At 40.2% G+C, this 21,502-nt stretch overlaps 1 long non-coding RNA gene across 4 annotated transcripts in view; it reads right to left on the bottom strand.

Annotated features, from left to right (window-relative positions):
- LOC103232191 (uncharacterized) overlaps window positions 1-21,502 on the bottom strand; it is a 31,547-nt gene that overhangs the window by 7,530 nt on the left and 2,515 nt on the right. Inside the window, exons 2-8 of one of the 4 annotated variants that reach the window (XR_497087.3) lie at window positions 12,411-12,440; window positions 10,915-11,004; window positions 8,558-8,621; window positions 4,365-4,501; window positions 3,059-3,267; window positions 2,619-2,786; window positions 1,077-1,240 (exon numbers count right to left, since the gene is read on the bottom strand). This is a non-coding gene — a long non-coding RNA (uncharacterized lncRNA). Of the gene's footprint in view, window positions 1-1,076; window positions 1,241-2,618; window positions 2,787-3,058; window positions 3,268-4,364; window positions 4,502-8,557; window positions 8,622-10,914; window positions 11,005-12,410; window positions 12,441-12,499; window positions 21,167-21,502 lie in introns of those variants that run through there. The other 3 variants (XR_005237453.2, XR_005237452.2, XR_005237455.2) reach the window with 3 other exon arrangements.

The raw sequence follows: 21,502 nt of genomic DNA, 5'->3' as shown, positions 1-21,502 counted from the left end.
TAAGCAAAGGCAGACATTCAGAGAAAGTAGCAGAAGAGACAAGATACAATGAGGGGCACAAGAGGCATGAAAAGCATCACAGAAAGATAAAAAAAAAATCAAAAAGTGTCATTAGTAATTATATTAAACTATTGTTACTACCAATACTATTTATACTACTACAATAATAATAATTATAACCACCACCACCACCAACACAGATGCTCTTCTATTTACAAACTTTTACCTTAGGGATTTCTTATATAGAACCAAAGCATGCCAACTCTGCCTGCTACCTGATAGTGCTAGTGGTCACTTATATTGTGGGAAATGAACTTATAAGTCTTCTTGGCTTACCTTTTACTTGCCATGTGCCAGGCACTGCAATAGGTGAGCACTTTACATACATGATTTCATTTAACCCTCACAAACAGGCAAGTCTAATCAGAGACTTTAAGTTGCCAAAGGTCATATACCTAATGAGTAGCAGAGGATTTAAAACACACAATGTGTGCCTCTTAACATTCTGTTACAACTATTCACTAGGATTTCTGGAAGAGCCAAATGGGATGTCACAGATGACTAAATATTTTCATAAAGGGCTCTTTGATAGGACTTGCTCAATCCCCTCCTTTAGCATCACCTTTCCCCAACTCTTTGGAAAACTGACTTCATTCTCACACTTTTATAATGGCTACTTCAGAGTTTAGTCTTCTTTTTACACTAATCTTAACTGACGACAGAGTCTCTCACAAATGGAGATGAGAAAGGGTTACCCTTTCAGCAGAAAGCAGAAATGGTGTTTTAAGCTTCTCAATGTTTAAGGCTCTAAGAATGACAGAGGACGTATACAGTGAAGACACAGAACACACAAGCAAAGGCTAGATTCTTCTATGATACAACTGGTAAGAAGACCATAATGTCTTTGAGTTGCTTCAGTGAACTTAGTAATATGGAAGACAGGTCATCTTTCCATCTCACATTTAGCCCCACTTCACATTAGACCAACATACCACATCCAACACCAGCTCCCAAAAAACAGCTGTTATTAATAGTTCTGAAGTGATCCTCACAGGACCGCAACACCAACAACTTACTTCATTCGGCTATCCTAAAGTGCTAGAGTGCCAAGTATGTTGATCTTCAGGTAGGAAGGCTGACCTCCTTCAATGTGTTCAAATTTCTTGGACCTGCTGAAGACTCAGTTCTCTGCACTGCTTGTAGGAAGTGTAATTATTTGGCAGATAGGAACAATGAAGAGCTATAAAAACACATGAGATAAACCATGTAAATGCCGTAAGTATTGAGTACTGTGCTAGAGTTATGTAAGATTGAAATTAATAAGCAACAGAAAACGTTTCCACAGAACTTTGAAACCTACAAAGTCAAAACTTTAAGGTCTTTAGAGAGAAAATTTCCTCATTCAACAGAACAGGAAACTGGAATAAATGGGAAAATGTCTTGCCAAATATCACTTGATGAGTCACTAGAGACACCACCACCAGTCATAGCCTTATACCTTGAAGACTAGAACTGCCGGGCGCGGTGGCTCACGCCTATAATCCCAGCACTTTGGGAGGTTGAGGTGGGCAGATCACCTGAGGTCAGGAGTTTGAGACCAGCCTGACCAACACGGAGAAACACTGTCTCTACTAAAAATACAAAATTAGCCCAGTGTGGTGGCGCATGCCTGTAATCCCAGCTACTTAGGAGGCTGAGGCAGGAGAATCGCTTGAACCCGGGAGGCAGAGGTTGCAGTGAGCTGAGATTGCACCACTGCACTCCAGGCTGGGCAACAAGAGCAAAACTCCACCTCAAAAAAAAAAACTACGATCCTGTTTTAAGTGCCAATCAGCTAGGAGTCCCTTTAAATGATTAGTAACTGAGATCACAAAAATAATAGATATGAGAGGAAAAAACATAAGGTATTTCCAATGTTTAAGGTTCACTTCAATGTTTTAGGACCAACTCAAGTTTGCTTTATTTACGTCTCCTGGCTCAGGACTAACAAAATACAGCCACCGAGCAGCATTTCCAAAACTCGTAATACTGCTCTTTGAGATAAAGGTGAGTCACTCTGGAAGGCAAATATTCTCACAATAAGAAAATTCACATAGGTTGTTTAACATTGCAGCTAAAATACCAAAAAAAAAACCAAAAAACAAAAAAAAAGAAAAAGAAAATTTACATAGGCTACTGGCCCTAGGAGAATTTATCTAAAGATTCTGAGTACAATAGATAGATCTTCCTAGATAACTCTCAACTTAGCTTTCTAGTTCCTAGGCTTTCTAAAAATTTCTGTTAGTAACTTTCTCTATTTCTAAATCTACAGAGCTTTCCAGTCAATTATAACATTTTGAGAGTTCTTACCCATGAAAATATTTCATGAAATTTATAGGTACCCACTATTTATGAAGAATGCTGGGCAAAGCCTATACGATCAGGATTTATTGCACTGAATGGTCACCTTTATCTGCCAATCCTCACTCGCTAATCAGCCTCTCCCAACACTGACCTAGAGAATATAGGGTCCTGGTTCTTTAGCTCCTGCCTGATGACAGATAACTTTGTGCCATTTTTAGTCCATTTGTATTTATGCAGCTTCCATCAATCAGCAACCATAGCATAAAAAGACACACCTCTCACTTGTCGTATTATATCCCATGGCATCCCAAGCCATCCCGAAGTATGTAAATGATTGGCAAAGTTCTTCTGTAAGGCTTTAAGAGAGACTTTGGGGACCAGATGGAACAGAATGATTTGCCCATGTGATCAGTGTCACTGATGTGACAGTTGTCCATGTTCTCCTAAAAGAAAGAACAATTTAGCTGTAAGCCTCTGCCACACGTTATAGTCCCACTCTAAACACCCGAACACATGCAACCTGCTACCCTCTTTACATCATCAATTTAACCAATCTCACACCCACTTGCTTCCCAGGTAAATTAGGAAGCTGTCTTTACCAAATCATATGCAGAATAATGATGAATACGACCTCAGTGAAACGCTAAGTGCAATGTATACTGGAAAACAAAATCAAAATAACTACTTATTATGCTTTTAGGGACAGCTTACGCACCTTGACGTGTGGTGGTTGTTTTTGAGACTTTATCTTCCTATCTGGGACCAGGAAAGTATCCTGACAGAACCTCCTGACCTAGGGTTGTTGCCCAGTGGTAGTGAGCTTTTCCCCTGGAGGATCCTCATGCCCCATCTCCACCTAGGGATCGTCAAAGGGAATGGATCACTAACACTGTAAAGCAACAAGCCTATTCTTCTGAGGAAGATCTGAAAAAGAGATAAAAGAAAAGTATTGAAATGGAGTACACCAGGAAAGTCTCTCCTAATGGGCAACTAGTGGTTGAGTTCAACCATGTTTACCCTTTTCTTCATGTGGATTGAAGAGTGGACATTTACAGTTGTGCGGAGCTATTATATTCTGGCTACCAACCTAACAAAAAAAAAATTGTCCTATTTGTCCCAGCTCTATTCTGTATGTTTTCCCTCATTTCCAAGAGAAATTTAGAACTGAATAATTGCCAATATCCCCATGCTGCATTTTATTCTCCAGTCTTTATTAAAGAGCAATCCTCTAGAATGTGGGTTGTTAATGCCCTTGTGTTCTCAGCACAAAATATAGTAGAGGGATCAAGAAATCAAGAGGTTGAAACTAATGGAAGGAGAAGCTAATGCTTTCTCAACCAAGAGAGCCATGAAGTCACACAGAAAAGGTCCAATGTGGTCTAACTCTACGAATTCTGTAAGAATTCTCCTCCACAATGCTTCTGGCTTCTTTTATAAAGCGCTATTTTAAGAACTGAGCAATCCACCTCAATCAAAGTGCCTGTCAGCTAGTTTTGTAGCATTCCCCTCTTTTAATTTGTACTTTAAGTAGTGCCATGCCATAATATTGCCAAGATAAAGAGAACTGTTTTCTACTCAATCCACATGGTAACATTTCTTCAACAACCTGTGTAATAGGGAGCCACCAAAGTTCTAGGATATTCAGAGAACCAAGAATGGTCACAAACATACAGAACTCCAGTTATAACAACAGCTGGTCAGGCGCAGTGGCTCACGCCTGTAATTCCAGCACTTTGGGAGGTCGAGGCGGGTGAATCACCTGAGGTCGGGAGTTCGAGACCAGCCTGACCAACACGGAGAAACCCTGTCTCTACTAAAAATACAAAATTAGCCTGGCATGGTCACGCATGCCTGTAATCCCAGCTACTCGGGAGGTTGAGGCAGGAGAATAGCTTGAACCCGGGAGACGGAAGTTGCAGTGAAGAGCCACAGTGCCCAGCTGTGTTCTGCTTTAAAAAGGAGAGTTATAGGAAGTTAAAGCCAAAGACAGAAGCCCTACAACAATAAATTCCCCGAACTACCTTTTTCTCCAGGTGGCTGGCAACCCATCCAAGTAGATTTGCTGGAGCTTGGCCAGATTCTCAAAAGGAATGATATGCTGAATTTGAAGCCTCTTGCAGCTGTTTGCAGTCCTCGGGTCTCACATGCTCGGAATGTCCTTGAGAAGAAAGACAGGGTTCAGTAGGCTACCAAAGCACCGGTAGGATACCAAAAGAGTTACAAAAACCCCAACGAAAAAAACCTAGGAAGTATAAACTGAAGCATTAGACATAGGCATTTCCTGTCTCTACTTTCTAGCCTGTTTGGTTTCCCTAAAGTCCTCTAATAACAAGCCCTGGCGGTATCATGGGAGGATTAGACAAGAAAAAGAACTACATGAAAATATGGGTCAAACTAATACCGACCTTAAGGGCTGACGCTAAATTTGTGGCTAATGGTCATCCTGTTGCTGAAAATACTTCAAGATTCAAGGTAGTGTGGCAATTGCTACTACTGCTTAGAGGTGCAATTGTCTTGATTGTTTTTAATAATTGGCTATCTACATTTACTGTAGCACAGGAGCTCACTAAAGCGGATCTAAGCCAAACTTGCAGCCTTGAAAGCATTTTGCATGGTATGGTATGGTGTGAGAAGCACCCAGTATGTTAAACCCGAGGACCTTAAATGAATACAGGCTTCCAGATTCCTGATTAGGGATTATTGTATCATGACAAAACCTTTATGTCAATGTCAAACAGGAATGTAGGGAAGATCCCTTATTCAACTCTATTCTCTAGCTTTAAAAAGGCCAAACTGTTCTATGATGTTCTCAATATGAGCAGAACAAGCTTCAAAATCTCTTGCCAACACCCTTCCCCATCCTAATTTAATCTAAGATTAGATACTTCACTTCCAAATGCAGGCTTCCAGTCAAACATGGAGGTTCATACATGTTTGTGCATTTACTCTACTGCTTCCTGAAACTCCATTAACGAAGAGTAAATGTGCACTCCATGTGCAAGCAAATTGACCTAAAGAAATTTTAAATCAATGGATCCTAGCTCAAATTCATTTATACACTGGCATCTAAAAGGAAACAACTATTCCAGTCTCCCCAAGTCTTCTTAACCATATTTATGGAGTATCTTGCTTTAGCATCAAAGCCCTCTAGTTTTGCCTGTCACTATGGTGATGACATACTCAAGGAGCATTCCCTTTCCCTTAATGGGAATCTAAGGCTAGAGAAAATGGTTACATTTTGGAACTGGGAATCTAAGGCTACAGAAAGTAGTTACATTTTGGAACTGATACAGAACCATACATTTCACTAGGGTTCAATATTCATGGACAAGAATTTTGAGAATCTGTCATATTGCAGACCAACGAAATATCGAAGTATTATGGAGAGAATAGCCAAGTGGCATAGGCAGCCATCTGGTTCAAGTACTCCAGTATCAGACAGAATTGTCACAGATAGAAGTGATATTAATAATCACATACGCCTGGTGCAGTGGCTCATGCCTATAATCCTAGCACTTTGGGAGGCCAAGGCGAGTGGATCATTTGAGGTCAGAAGTTCGAGACCAGCCTGGCCAACACGGGGAAACCTCATCTCTACCAAAAATACAAACATTAGCTGGGCATGGTGGCGGGCGCCTGTAATCGCAGCTACTTGGGAGGCTGAGGCAGGAGAATTGCTTGATCCTGGGTAAAGGAGGTTGCAGTGAGTCGAGATTGTGCCACTTTACTCCAGCCTGGGCAAAAGAGCGAAACTCCATCTCAAAAAAAAAATTTTTTTTTAATTAACATAATTCAACATTTTCATTCTCTAAGGAAACTGGGAACTCAGAAGATGAAACTACCTCAATGTTACACAAATAACAGGTGGCCAAGTGATACTTAAACCCATGTCTTCCCTCAATTCAAAGATCTTTTAACTCTGGGGTTTGTGCATGGATTCTCAGGATGTATGGGAGCTTTCTACAAAACTTTTACAATACTCTCATTTCACTGTAAGGATAGTCTAGATCAGCTATATGACTACCTCATAATATAAGACCACATTGCCAAATTAGTGGCAAATGTTCTAGTTTTGTTGCCTGGGGATAATAGAAAAGAACAGAAGCAAACAATATATAAATGTGTTTTGTGCCAAATGAAAGCCAAATAGCATTGCTATGTGCTATAACAGCAGGATTTAAAGCGGTTTGAAAACAGCAGTTTGGTGAAGTGCATCAACACAGCATGTGATAGTACAGACACACCACTCAAAAGAAACTATAATACTATAATAGTAGTACCATATTTGCATTTTAGTTATCTATTAACTACTAATTTGTACATCTGCTATGTCTTATAGTTGTATTATAGATGTAGACAAACAGATTTCATCCCAGGTTTGTTCATACACTTTAACTTAACAATTATTCCCATAAACCTAAAGAGTACATAATAATATTTTTCTTCTACAGAAAAAGTTTAATCAAATATAGCAAAATATTAATTGTAGAATCTAAGCGGTGGATTATGTAGGTGCACACTGAATAATTCTTTTCTTGAGAGAAAACCTTCGTACTATCAAACTTATTATACAGACTTGAGAAACACTGTCTCAAACTAATATCTAATATAAAATATTAAAATTATACTCAACACAATTTCGTGTTATTTTAAATTGCTGATTGATATGCAAGGCACATAGCAATGCTGTTGATCAGGGCAGTTTTTGTAACAGCACACCAACTTTCTTGACTAAAACTGAAAGGTTAAAAATTACATTTGGGTTACAATTGCCAAGGAAGACATCTACTCCTTGGGTCTTAAATATGCACTTTGGAAGGCTAGCTGGAGGTCAGTAAATGAACCTTTCCTATCCACATGTGAACATGCCTTTCCCCTCCTTTCTCACCTCCAATGTTCTCAGGGTTCTTTAGCTCTTAGAAAAAAACTGAAAGAAGAAATGCAGAAATGCATACCCAAGGAACAGCTTACCTGGCGATATCAGAATAATTTAATCTGAAAATCAATGTCAAAACGTGGATTGAAGTAAATTCTGGTTCTTAAGATAAAAGTTTGTTTCTGCAACCTATTTTACGTTTCAAAATTGGCAGAAACATTTAGGGCAAAAAGGTCATTTCTAGTTTCAAGAATACCCTACAGCTAAACTCTCCCTAAACTTAACCATAGAAGCAAATGTCAAATACTCACTACCCTAATATTAACAGAAAAATTTCCCAACCAAGCCAGGTTTCTCACTGTAGAAAGGGGAGGTAACAGATAAGCAAGGAGGTGAGACTATAATGATCCATGTGGCAATGATTAGAGTTGGAGATGTAGGTATAAACACATTTAGTTTAATATAGATACAGATGGTTATATATATTTATAATATGTGCATATACACAAGTTAGAATGCAAACATGTATCTCCTTGCTCTTGTCAACTGAAAAGGTCTTGAAGGAATGACACTCCAGTAGCAATGAGCGCACCTAGCACTCACTTCTTGATTTCTAATATTACTCTCCAATAAAAAGTATCAAGGCTCCTTGGAGAAATATATCATTCTAGGTCAAGGCAGGAGATATGCAAATGAGCCTGAAGCATCTTGTCGTGCCAAAAATAAGAAAGTGCTCAAACAAAAAACCCACATTCATGGGTTACATCAAAGCCAACTGAAGGAACTCCCAATGGCCAAAGCTGGAACAATTTGAACAACAGAATAAAATAATACTGTATTATAACCCAAAGTATAAAATATCCCTGAGATCATACTAATATAAGCGACTGAATAAACACAGTACATTGTGGAGAAAAGACATCCCATGCAAAAGAATTCCAAATAATTTATGTAAATACTCTGCCCTCAACAAAGTGGAAGATAATTTCCCATTCCTTAGTGCCAGCTGCACATAGTGACTTTCTATGTGAACAGTACAGTATGGAAATGGAGAAATAAAGACTAATTTTATGCTGGAGAAACCTAATAGTACCTCAGACAGGTGATTAAGGATAACATAAACAGTTATAAGTCATGTTGATAGTATGTACTCTTGATAAATGATAAGAATGGCACTCTACCTTTGTGGTCTTCCTCCTAAACACTCATAAACCCAATCTAGTCATGAGAAGAACATCGACAAATTCCAATAGAGAGACATTCTATAGAATACTGGACCATTAGTCCTCAAAACTGTGAAGTTCATCAAACACAAAGAGTCTGAGAAACTGTCATTACCAAGAGGAGCCTAAGGAGACACGACTACTAAGGACACATGCAGCATGGTATCTTCAGTGGAATCCTGGAACACAAAAAGAACATTAAGGAAAAACTAAGGAAATCTGAATAAAATATGGACTTTAGTTAATAATAATGTATCAATATTGATTTGTTGTGATAAATGTATCAAACTAGTTTAAAATGTTAACATTGGGAAAAACTGGGTGTGAAGTACACAAAAGCTCTATCTTCAGAATCATTCTGTAAATCTCTACACTGTTCTAACATTAAAAGGGTATTTTTTTCTAAAAAATCTCCCAATCAGATGCTGAAGACTTATAAGATAGTTTTTAAAAAGCAAGCAAAACGGAACCTGAGAACTGGTAAGTCTATGTTCCAGATTTTGCTACAGTAGGTACCATCATTGTTTGTAGATCTGACCTAAAGACTTACTCTCTTTCTTTTCTGTTTATATAGATTTATAATAGGTAATTTTGATGTTAAAATATACAAGGCCCAAATAACCAGGTATCCATAATATCAAAAAGTTATTTTTTAAAAAACATTAGCAATTAAACTTTGTTTTTGTACATCAACAGATTTCCCGGAAAGACCTAGTCAATCTGCTGTAAAAAGTAAGTCAGTGAGTTAGTAGCTAATTTTCAGTCAAGGGAGATCTGTAAGGCTGGAAAACTTTAATGATATATAGATTGTAGAGTGATTATATCCCATCACTGTTCAATGCCAATCACACTAACAGCATACTATAAAATAGTTTTATAGTATGTGCAAATAGTTTTCAAAGCTATGGGTAAAGTAACATAGATAATTTTATAATGGGACCTGGTAAAGTACAGTGATGTTCCAGTCACATCCCTATTTTTAAATTCTTATATACACTTGATTAGATTATGTAATAAGAGGGTATTACTTGGGTCTACTGCATAACCTCTCATGTTTCCGGGGACACTAGAAGAATAGCATTTTAACTGGTTAAGGAAAATAATACTTTAAGTCTACCCATAATTTAAGAAGTCTAGCACCGGTCAAATTTATATTTTGTTTCAGTCTCTCATCCTAACATGAAAAAAAAATCAAAAGTTATTTCCAATACAAACATCAAAACAGTAAAGGAGAGGCTTCTTTACCAAACTCATTTGTATAAGATGCAAAAGGAGCCCAAGTTCCATGTATCAGTAGTCAATTTGGAAAGGTCAAGTAAGAACTATCAAATAAAGCCCAAGTCACCAACAAAAACATATCCAACTAAACAGTCTAATACACATATACATAGTGATATATAACTGTACATGGCCACTGAAGTTTAACTTGTTAAATTCAGCAGGCCAGCTATGTCTTAAATACATGAGCTCCAACTTCAGTTGGATTTTGAAGGAAAGCTGTGTAAAATGCTACTTGCCTATACCCCAACATATGGTAGTGAGAATATCAATTTTCTCCCAATCCAGTCTTTAAGACAAGGCAAAGGAAGGCATTAGCTCTGTTTAACCAGACATATCATTACTCTTTGCCATCCAAACTTATAAGGTTTGGGGGAACAGAAGAGGCATTAGCTCAGTTCAGATATAATCATTAGTTTCTCTTTAAGCTGGTAACACATTTCTCCAGGATGTTTTCACATATAAGAATATTTTAGCAGTCAACAAAAGTCAACTCTTAATTCATTACTTTAAGACACGAACTCCCTCCAAGCTGTACATTTGATAATTAGGGCACAAACACCCTGAAAAGAAATTATGAATGCCTAATCATAGCAGCCCTGGGTCTCATAGTCTTCTGTAATTTAGGGAGGTGGCTAGAGAAATGGAAGTTACAGAAAGATAAAGCTGAAAGAGGATATGAGAAAATGGTAAACTTCCCCCAATCCTACATGTTAAGGTTTTATAAAGGGAAAAGTCAGAAAAGAAATAACAATAATCATTTAGAGAAATGCCAAAAAAATGTTTCTTTTATTAGACTTTTGAAAATTTTCCAAATCACAAAATGTCAGGGATTTAGGTATTTGATTTAAGCCCCTATCTTATTTCACTAGCAGTCTCGAGATGGTCAGACTGATGGTGATTTGAACCCAAGTCAGAGCCAGGACTAAAGTCTAAGCGTTTCTGCCCAACACCATAATGATTTCCTTCTGCATCCTCCATAAGAAAGCAAATTCCTTGATATAAATCCTGTCTTTGGTTTTGCTATTTATTCCAGCACCTGGAACAATAATATTTGTTGAATTAACACAATAATTATCTCTATTTTGAAGATGCCCACATTTCCAGAGCATCCCTTTTTACAATTGCTAGAGATTTTTCTTAAGGGTACAAATTATTTTAGGCAATGAATTTAAATACAGCTTCAAGATTCACCTTTGGATGCTATCTAGCAGAATCAATCCACCTAAAAGCAAGCCATCCTTCCTCTTGAGTTAAGGTACAGAATCACCTCTAAATTCATTCCTTTAAAACAAATTCCAATAATAATTATAATTGTATGTCGACAATGGATGACAATTTAATTAGCAACCCAAGATTTCATAAGCATAGACCAGTATTTCTCAAATTGGGGTGATAACCCTGGGGATTTGTGGATATATTCTAATGGATCCCCAAGTTCTACATAAATTATATAAAACACATCTTTGACAAAGACAACATGAAATTGTATAACATATTTCCATTTCAAATACCTTTGTTAAGTCAGTGTTCCTCAAAACACATTTTTTTAGGGTCTCAGAAAATTCTGTTCCTTTAGGTATTTCATCATGAAGCATTACTTGAGTTTGAGAAACAATGGCACAGACCATGTTTCCAAGAAGGCTCAAGACCATGATGTATATTACCCCCAGTCAGCCAAACAATGTTGTTAAAGCATCTGGAGTGGGGGTGGGGGGCATGGAAACAAGCCATGAGGAAATATGGATGTGAATTAAAATGGGCTATAAGTGAAGCCAGTTCATTTATATGGTTCTCATTGCTCCTCCTGCGATGCATGAATGTGCACCAGAAAAAAAGTTTCAAATGTTACGTTAAACAATATTTTTTCAGCTGGAAAACATTAAGGAGGCTAAGCTGCTTTTAGCTTTACAAAAGCTGGGAGGAAAGAGGGTATATAAACTACAGCATAAAGTAGGCAAGGAAGGTCAAGGTTTTGACTTCACTTCTCCACTACGCTCTTGGCAAAAAGATTCCAAACTAAAAAAGTATTTATGATATGCATTATCCATGGTCATCTGTTCTTGGGCAGAAATGTAGTAAAATTGTGGAAAGAGCCGAAGTATTAGATTTATACCATCAATCTCTGAACTTTAAAATACTCAAGCTTATGAGATTTAACAATCACTAATTTGCCAACCTTGGCAAAAAGCCAAACACAATGGCTATGCCCTATCCCTTTCATCTCTTTCCATGGCTCCAAAAGAGGTAAAAAATGAATGAAATTAAAATAAACCAACTGGACTATCCAGATGGCTGCAATATTAATCCTATCTTGGCTTAAAGAGAAAAAGCAAACCCACTTCCTTAAGTTTATTCTATCAACTTCAAATCCTTGGGGGTTCCCTTCTTAAAACTACTACTTATGATTCACACAAAACAGCACTTTATTATTATTTTCTAAAGTTATTTCAAATGTGCTTATATTAGCTCCTCAACAATAAAACCGTCTCAGGAATGGAATTATATAGGATGATATCATTCCCACCCAGGTTATCAGTGTAACCTAGCATAGAGCTGGGTCCACAATATTAATTCTACAGTTCTGCTGGTTAACTCACATATGTGTATTTATGTATGTATCTATCTATCTATATATATATACACATATATATATTGCAGATGAGGTGGGAAGAAGGAAAGAAACTTACTGGACCCTCTGACTTTTCTATAGGTGGCATCTAAGAGAAGAAAATAGAATAGGAAAAAGATTACTTAATAGCTACAAAGTAGTACTTACAGTATTCTAAAGAGCCAGAGACTCTTCTTACAGCTGTCCGAGGAGCTAGTAGGGCAAACTGCTCCCTGAGCTGGGCCGATCTTTTGACATCCTTCTCAGAGAAACAATATTCTTTTTCAGTTATTACAAAGAACTGCTGTTGTGATGACTAGTTATTTGCTTGAGCAGTTCCATGTTACATACTCCTTTGCCACAAAACACCCTGTACACTAGTGGCTGGGATATTATTCATTTCCACTAGGCAGCTATCTCACTGTTGAAATTTATATCCAAAAGAATATTTAATTTTGGCTTATTTTTCTTATAAAATAGGACACTGGTCTTATCATTTTTAAGTCCTCACCTCAGTGTGGTACTTCGAACTACTTCAAATTATCAGTATAATTAAATGCTTCATTTTATATAATAGACAAATTAATAAAAAAGGTGGCATATGCTTTTTAAAAGCACCTCTGCATATGTTCCCTCATTTAATCGTTTTACTGCAATCTTCTTGAAATAAGTAGGGGCAGGTGCTCCAGACGAAGAAATTTAAGGATTATAAAATTTAGGTAGTTTTTCTAAAAATGAATCCTGGTAAAGCCCACACAAAGATACTGGTCTTAAGAGTTCCACTCTAGAACGCCTTTGATAATATTAAAATAGCAAGAGTCAGTGTTCTATCCACAGACCCACCACCCTCAGTTAAAATGAGACACTGGTCATGAGGTACATAGTATAAACGGATTTTTTGGCTTCAAAAAAATAATGACCAGGTTACTGAGTCCAGTCTACAATCCAGATGTCTTTCTTAAAAAATTTTTTTTAAATAATAATAACAGCAATTTTTCTGGCTGTATCCTGGCATTTGGCACTTTACAATAACAATATACAAAGGGGACAACAAGAGATTCTTAATCAGACAATCTGCTCTGGAAAGAATGCAGAGAAAGTGCCAACCTTCCTTCCTGCGAGACAATTTGATAGTGTATACTGGAAACACAAAATAAAGGATGGCAAACCAGCTCCCTGGGTCTGACTTGCCTTGAGTATTTTGCACAGTAAAGCAGTAACAGAGGTGGGCAAGAATGGTTCTTGTCCCCAGAATCTGACAATAATTGAAACTGGGATCATTAATAAATGAAAGAAAATGAATGAAGGCTTATCCACCTAGTTCAGGCCTGCTTTTCATAGTCAACACTGCACAAACACACCAAAGTGGTAGGGAGATCTTGGACTGATGGGCTGAAAAATGGGACAATCAGTACTGTGTTCATTAAGAACACAGAAGGGGCTTTGGGTAGTCAGCATACTCAGAAGCAATGCAAAAGGAAGTAGAAGGGTTCATGTATAATGGGTGGGACCAAGGAAAGTGCAACTGAGTATTTTTTAAGTCCAAGAGAAAGGGTCTTGTCCGGTCAAGATTACCCAGCAAAGAGGCAAATGGGGCAGGGCAGGGGGAAGGGAGGAGGGAGAGAGCACAATCTTATCTAATATCTGGATATATGGATACCTAAGATTGTGAGCAATAGTCTGTAAAAAGGGGCCAAGGGCACACAAGGGGCAGAGAGGGAAGACTTCGTACATAAAGCATGACACCATGGCTAACTGTGATTTTACACACTGGTGCAATGCAAAAGGGGTGGGAGTATGGTCCACTGTTTGATGGACAAGTGCATGGAATATTCCAATGCTTATACTTTATTATGCCATGGGAAACTAAGAGTGGGGTGGGGTGCTTAACAAGATCAGTGAGGGAAAAAACCATTGATAACTGCCATTGTGCCTATTAACAGTCCCAGGAGAAGTTTTGAGTAGTCGGCAGCCCCTGCAGTAAGGCAAAGGGGATACTAAGGCATAATATCCCACTCTAACAGAAGGAGACATGTATAATTGCAAATATTCACATTAACAGTACAAGGGGCCTTAGTGGGTCAGTACCCCTGATGTATGCATGAGGAGGCAGGAGTCTTATCTAATGATCAGTGCCCTTGATAATTGTTATTATTGCATATTAATTGTCCAAGAGCTGAGACTATGAGTAGTTAGCACTTTTCAGCAGCAATCCAAAGGGTAGTAGAAGGAACATAGGGTCTTTTTCTACTACACAGGTCCACAAATAAAATTGTGACATTAATATTAAAAGGGTTCATTCATAATTAACATGCCCCTGATGCAAGGGGAGTATGTGGAGATCAAGTCTTAGTCTAAAAGAAGAGGTAGACAATTGCATTAATGCATATTAAGTCCAAGAGAAGGGGCACTAAGTGAATAACATCCCCCTGCTCTAAAGCAAAGGTGGTACAGGAACATGCTTAGAGAATTGTGTTTGTGCACATGAACATTCCAAGTGAAAGAGTCTTGAGTAGTGGGCACTACCTGCTAAAAACGCTAAGAAAGTAGGTAGGATCCTTGTCTAGTGCACAGACCAGGAGCAAATGTAATTGCGCATATTAACAGTCCAAAATAACAGGACTTTGGTTGATCAGGACACCCTGCTGTACTACAAAGGAAAGGTGATGGGGCATGACTTTAATCTACTGACAAACACAAAAGAAAATTTCAATTATGTATGTTGATAGTCCACCAGAAGGGGCCTTGCAGGCAAGCAGTGTATCCCACAGTAATGCAAAAGAGGTGCAATGGTCCTAGAAGTGATAGGGTTGTGGACAACTGCAATTATTCCCATTAACTGTTCAAATGTGAAGATCATAAGGAGTGGGCACCCACTATGAAAAGAGGTGGGGCATCCTTGTCTAGGGCACAAGAACCCACATAAATGCAATTATGCATGTCAATAAGCCAAGAAAAGGGGACTTAGGGGTCAGCAACCCTGGTATACTGCAAATGGAGGGTGAGAGGGTAGGACCTTGTTTATTCAGGATGAACCATGTGGTGATTATATATATTAACGTCCAAGGGACATTGTTGTGGTCCATTAAAACCATGTACTTTGGACAAATGTAAGAATCTTAAAGTAGTGGGTACTCCTTCTCGAAAAGCAAAGGGAGTCCATGAGAAGGCATCCTTAGCTAGTACACAAGAATACAGACAAGCCAAGAAAAGAGGCCTTAGTGATCAGCACCCCAGCTATACTGCAAAGGGAGTCTGAGAGTAGGACCTTATTCAAATAGGATAAGCCGTGTGCAGTTATGCACATCAATTTCCAAGATGCATGGTTGTGGTCACTTACAATTGTGCACCTTGATTGTCCAAATGTAAGGGTCTTATGGAGTGAGCACTCCCTGCTGGTAGGAAAAGGAAGATTACAGGTAGGCAGGGTGGGGCAGAGGAGGCTTCCTTGTCTAGTACACAGAAACCTGGACAAATATAATCACACACATAACAGGCCAGGAAAATGGGCCTTGGTTATCAGCACCCCTGCTGTAATGCAAAAGGGGTCTGAGAGTAGGACCTTATTCAGACGAGACAGGCCGTGTGCAGTTACACACATTATTGTCCAAGGTGCATGGCTGTGGTCACTTACAATTGTGCACCTTGACTGTCCAAATGTAAGGTTCTTATGGAGCGGGCACTCCCTGCCAGAAGGAAAAGGAAGATTGGGGGTGGGGTGGGGCACGGGAGGCTTCCATGTCTTATACACTGGAACCCAGACAAATATAATCACATAAGTTAACAGGCCAGGAAAAGGGGCCTTGGTTATCAGCACCCCTACTGTACTGCAAAAGGGGTCTGAGAGTAGGACCTTATTCAGATGGGATGGGACATGTGCAGTTACACACATTTATGTCCAAGGTGCGTGGTTGTGGTCACTTACAATTGTGCACCTTGATCGTCCAAATGTAAGGGTCTTATGGAGCAGGCACTCCCTGCCGGAAGGTAATGGAAGACTGGGGGTGGAGTGTGGCAGGGGAGGTTTCCATGTCTATTACACAGGAACTGGAAGAAATGTAATCACACACATAACAGGCCAGGAAAAGGGGCCCTCGTGATCAGCACCCCTGCTGTACTGCAAAAAGGATCTAAGAGTAGGACTTTAGTCAGATGGGATGGGTCATGTGCAGTTACGCACATTAGTGTCCAAGGTGCGTGCCTGTGGTCACTTAAAATTGTGCACCTTGATTGTCCAAATGTAAGGGTATATGGAGTGGACACTCCCTGCTGGAAGGGAAACGAAGATTGGAGGTGGGGTGTGGCAGGGGAGGCTTTCATGTCTATTACACAGAAACCAGGACAAATATAATCACACATAACAGGCCAGGAAAACGGGCCCTGGTGATTCAGCACCCCCGCTGTACTGCAAAAGGCGTCTGAGAGTAGGACCTTATTCAGATGAGATAGGCCATGTGCAGTTATGCACATTAATGTCCAAGGTGCATGGCTGTGGTCACTTACAATTGTGCACCTTGATTGTCCAAATGTAATGGCCTTATGGAGAGGGTACTCCCTGCTGGAAGGGAAAGGAAGACTGGGAGTGGGGACGGAGGGGGGGAAAGGCTTCCTTCTCTAATACACAGGAACCCAGACAAATATAATCACCCACATAACAGGCCAGGAAAAGGGGCCTTGGTGATCAGCACCCCTGCTGTACTGCAAAAGGGGTCTGAGAGTAGGACCTTATTCAGATGGGATGGGCAATGTACAGTTACACACATTGATATCCAAGGTGCGTGCCTGTGGTCACTTACAACTGTGCACCTTGACTGCCCAAATGTAAGCGTCTTACGAAGGGGGCACTCCCTGCCGGAAGGGAAATGAAGGTTGGGGGTGGGGTGTGGCAGGGGAGGCTTCCATGTCTAACACACAGGAACCCAGACAAATATAATCACATACGTAACAGGCCAGGAAAAGGGGCCCTGGTGATCAGCACCCCTGCTGTACTGCAAAAGGGGTCTGAGAGTAGAACCTTATTCAGATGAAATGGGCCGCGTGCAGTTATGCACATTAATGTCCAAGGTGCATGCCTGTGGTCACTTACAATTGTGCACCTTGATTGTCCAAATGTAAGGGTCTTATGGAACAGGGACTCCCTGCCGGAGGGAAAGGAAGATTGGGGTGGGGGTGTGGCGGGGGAGGCTTCCACATCTGGTACACAGGAACCAAGACAAACATAATCGCATGCATACCATGCCAGGAAAGGGGGCCTTGGTGATCAGCACCCCTGCTGTACTGCAAAAGGGGTCTGAGAGTAGGATTTTACTCAGATAGGATGAGCTGTGTGTAGTTATGCACATCCATGTCTAAGGTGCATGGTTGTGTTCACTTAACAATTACACATCTTGACTGTCCAAATTTGAGTCTTATGGAGTGGGCACTCCCTGCTGGAAGGGAAAGGTGAGACTGAGGTATGCGGAGAGGACCCTCCTTTTCTAGTGCATAGGATCCCAGACAATTATAATCACATATAACATGCCAAGAAAAGGGAACTTGGTTATCAGCACCCCTTCTGTAGTGCAAAAGGGGTCGGAGAGTAGGACCTTATTCACATGGAATGAGCAGTATGCGATTACGCACATTAATGTCCAAGAGGCCTGTTTGTGGTCACTTACAATTGTGCACCTAGACTCTCTAAATAAAAGGGTCCTATGGGGTGGGCACTTCCTGCTGAAAGGGAAAAGTGGGGATGAGGGGAGCACTTTCCTTCTCTAGTGCGTAGCAACCTGGACAAATACAGTCACACATATTGAGAGGCCAAGAAATGGGGCCTTAGGTGTCACCAACCATGCTGTCCTTCAAAAGGAAGGATCCTAATGTAATTGTCATTAGGCACATTAACAGTTTGAGAAAGAGGCCTTAAGTGAATAGTACCCCATGCAATAAAGTAAAGAGGGTGTGAAAGGTCAGAAACCCAAGTCTAATTGAAGGACCATTGACAACTGCAATTACATGCATCTACAGTCCGAAGAAGGACTTAATGTTGGTTAGCACTCTCTGCTTTGATAAGTACAGGAGTCCTGATAAAAGGCACAGCTGTGTACAAATGAAAATGTATATCTAACAACTAAGATTATGCATGCTAACTTTACTAGTCGAAGGGTCTTAAGTAGTAGGTACTTCCCGCTGGGATGTAAATAGAGTGGGTGGAGTCCTTACATGATAAAAAGGTACAGGAGCAAATATAAGTATGCACATTAACAGTCCAAGAGAATGAATTCAGGCTAGTTAGAAGCTCCTGCAGTAATGCAAATGGAGCAAGGAAGCGGGAATTCCACTCTAACACAGGGGCACATCAACTACTGTTAATTATGCGCATTTAAGCAGTATAGGAGAAGTAGCACTAGCTAGTTAGCACTCCTGCTGCTATGCCAAGGAGGGGTGAGGGGGATGGGATTCCAGGGCAACTGTTTTACTTTATTTTTCTTTAATGTTGGCCAGGCTGGTCTCAAACTCCTGGCCTTAAGGAATCCTCCCACCTCAGCTTCCCAAAGTGCTGAGATTACAGGTGTGGGCCACCACACCCGGCCTCAGGGCAATTGTGCACACTGGAAGTTCAAGAAAGACTTCAGGAAATCAGTACCCCCTGCTATGATACTGAGAAGTCAAGATATTAGCTTATTGGGAGGGACCATAGACAATTGAAAATACGCACATTAAGAGTCGTGGACAATTAGAAATATACACATTAAGAGTCTCAAGAGAAGGACTTTGGGTTGCCAGCATCCCTTTATAAAATATAAAAGGGGTAGAATATTGGTTTAAAGGGAGAGACCACGAACATTGGAATTTTGCACATTCATAGTCCCAGGGAAAGGTAACATGAGTAATTAATATCCCTTGCTGTAAAACAAGGAGGGTACAATGGATCTGATCTGAAAGACATTGCTGTGATCAACTGCCATGGTTCACATTAACTATCCTAGTGCAAAGGTCTTCAGTAGAGGTCATCCACTCCTGAGCACAAGGGAAGTAAGTGGGGTCTTTAGTGCACAGGAAGAGGGACAAATGCAAGTAGCACATTAACAGTACAAAAGAAGAGTCCTTGTGATTAGCACCCTCTACTGTAATGCTAAGAGGGTTGGGATCTTAATTTAATGGAAAAGACCATAATTGCAATTATGCGCATTAACAGTCTCAAGTACCCCCTGCTGTAAGACAAAAGGAATATGAGGGGATGAGACCCCAGACTAACAGCAGATAGGGAAATTGCATTTTGCACATCGATAATTTCTGGAGGAGGGGCATTAGGTAACCAGCACCCTCTTGATGTAAAGCAAAGATGATGCAGGGACCATGATATAAAAGACTCAGTTCTAATCACGTAGGATTGTGCACATAAACTGTCCTAGTACAGAGGTCTTAAGTAGTAAGGATCCCCTGCTGGAATACAAAGGGAGTGGCAGGGTCAGTGCACAAGATCGTGGACAAACACAATTATGAACATCAATGCACAAGAAGAGTCCTTGGGTGATCAGCCCACATTGTAACATGCAAATAGGATACAGAGTCCAGAGTTCCTTTCTAATGCACAGGACTCTGGACAATTGCAACTGTGCAAATTAACTGTCCAAAGGCTGTTATTGAATAATCTGCACTCGTTAGCAATATCCCACAGAAGGTGGGATGGGGTGGGAATCCATTTTTATTACACAGAACCATGAATATATGCAATTATGCATATCAACTGTTTAAGAGAAGGAAACTTGGGTAGTCAGAACTCAGCAGCAATGGCAAAGGGGATATCCTAGACTAACGAGTGGGACCATAGGCAATTAGTGTTTTACATATTAATGCCAGGTGGTAGGCAGTTCACACTACCTAGGAGCAATGATAAGGGCATACATATAAGTGGGTCTCTTTTGTTAGGCAGAACCATGAATAATTACTATTGTATCCATTAATATTCCAAGGGAAGGGGCTCTAAGGATGAGTCCCTCTGCTGTTACGCAAAGATGTTTGCAAAGGCCACAGTGTAACTAACAGAACTATGGATAATTGGGATTTTACTCAATAATTTAAGAAACTCTTAAATCTCAGGTAGTCAGCACTGCCTCAAGGCAAATGCAAGGGCGACTGGTAGCCTTCAAGATTAATGGGTGAGACAATTAGCAATTACTACTTTGTTCTTTAATCGTCCGAGAACAGCAGGATTCTCCAGAAGCACAGCAAAAAGCGCAGTAGGGTGCCTTTGTTTAATACGCAAAGCTATGGCAATTGGGACTGAGCATTTTAACTGTCCAACAAAAGACGGGTTGTCTGAGACCCCCTGCTGAATGCAAATGGGGTTCAGAGTGCTGTCTAATCCAATGGGTAGGATTATTGGCAATTAGAATTTTACTCAATGCAAAGAGTTTTAGGTGGCCAACAGTACACAATAAAAGGTCACTACTCAAAATTGGGACTGTGACTACAGAAGCAATGACAGAGAAATGGTTTCTCCTTTAAGGGCAGGGGATTGAGAAAATGATTAGTAACTCAAATTGTGGGCAATAATGCTCTGATAGAAAGCTCTCAATTGACATTCCCTAACTTTAACGTACCGAGTAAAGAAATTCTGTTCTGAGATCACAGACAAATGGGATTGTATGCATTAACTGAAAATGGTCAAGGAGTCAGTACTGAAGATCAGCGATGCCAAGGGTAAAAAGAATATCCCAGTATAATAGGATAAACAATGGACAACTTATTTTGAGCACTGAATCAATGAAAATTAGAGTGACTTTCCAGAGAAGCTGGGCGGGACTGAGGAACTAGGACTAGGGCCGGGGCTGGGGGCTTAGGGGGCTGGAGCTGGGGCTGGGGCGGGGCTGGGGCAGGGGCTGGGGCAGGGCTGGGGCGGGGTGGGAGAAGGGTTGGGGCTAAACTAGGGGGGTTTGCTGGGAGCAGGGCTGGGGAGGAACCGGATGCTAGGCAGGCAGGATACAACAAAAAATTGAAATGTGGACATTAATACTCCAATATAAGTCTGAATAGAGGACACCAGACCACAGCAATTCAAGTTTCCTGCCTGGTAAGTAGGTGATTAGTCAATAAGTGCAGCATCAAGGATGGGAACAAAGCAAGGCCTGGACCTGTGTAAACCTTCAAACACTCTTTTTTACATTAGATCATGAAGTTAAATTTTTA

The sequence above is a fragment of the Chlorocebus sabaeus genome, chromosome X (genome assembly GCF_047675955.1).
Source record: "Chlorocebus sabaeus isolate Y175 chromosome X, mChlSab1.0.hap1, whole genome shotgun sequence".
NCBI lineage: Eukaryota > Metazoa > Chordata > Mammalia > Primates > Cercopithecidae > Chlorocebus > Chlorocebus sabaeus.
Note: the sequence above shows the minus strand (reverse complement) of the source record. Positions and strands in the feature narration are given on the sequence as shown.